The following is a 730-nucleotide window of genomic DNA, read 5'->3' as shown; positions in this document are numbered from 1 at the left end:
CAAAACCAAAGACAAAGACAGAATCCTGAAAGCAATACGGGAAAAGCAAAAAGTTACCTACAAAGGACAGCGAGTAAGAATAAGCTCTGATTTCTCAGCAGAAACCATGCAAGCAAGAAAACAATGAGATGGTTCATATAAAACCCTGAATGAGAAAAATTTTCAACCAAGAATTATGTACCTGGCAAAACTGTCCCTCAAATATGATGGTGAAATTAGGAGCTTTCCAGATAAACAGAAACTAATTTGTTAAAACCAGACCAACCTTACAAGAGATGCTAAAGGAGTCCTTGGAACAGAGAACAAAAAATAGCAAATAACAAGCGACCATTAACACATAAGATGACATAACCCAGAAACCACAGCTACAGACATATCCAAAGAAAAATGAGCTAACAAGATTGTAAACAGGGAACCAGAGACATCAATTGCCAAGTGAAGAAAATTACAAACAAAAAGAGGGAAAAGACTGCGTAGTTACAGAACTTGGATTGGATAAGAAAACAAAACCCATCAATATGCTGCCTACAAGAGATACAGCTTACAGATAAGACAAAAATAGACTAAAAATCAAAGGTTGGAAAAAGATATATCAAGCAAATGGCAACTATAAGAGAGCAGGAGTGGCAGTATGGGCAGTATGGTGATTCCTTCAAAAGTTGGAATTAGAAATACCATTTAACCCAGCCATTCCATTACTAGGTATATACCCTAAAGAAGTGAGAGCCAT

This window comes from Orycteropus afer, unplaced genomic scaffold (assembly GCF_000298275.1).
Source record: "Orycteropus afer afer isolate SDZICR_OR568_19922 unplaced genomic scaffold, OryAfe1.0 scaffold00081, whole genome shotgun sequence".
Classification (NCBI taxonomy): Eukaryota; Metazoa; Chordata; class Mammalia; order Tubulidentata; family Orycteropodidae; genus Orycteropus; species Orycteropus afer.
The sequence above is the reverse complement of the archived record's forward strand: the minus strand, read 5'-3'. Positions refer to the sequence as shown.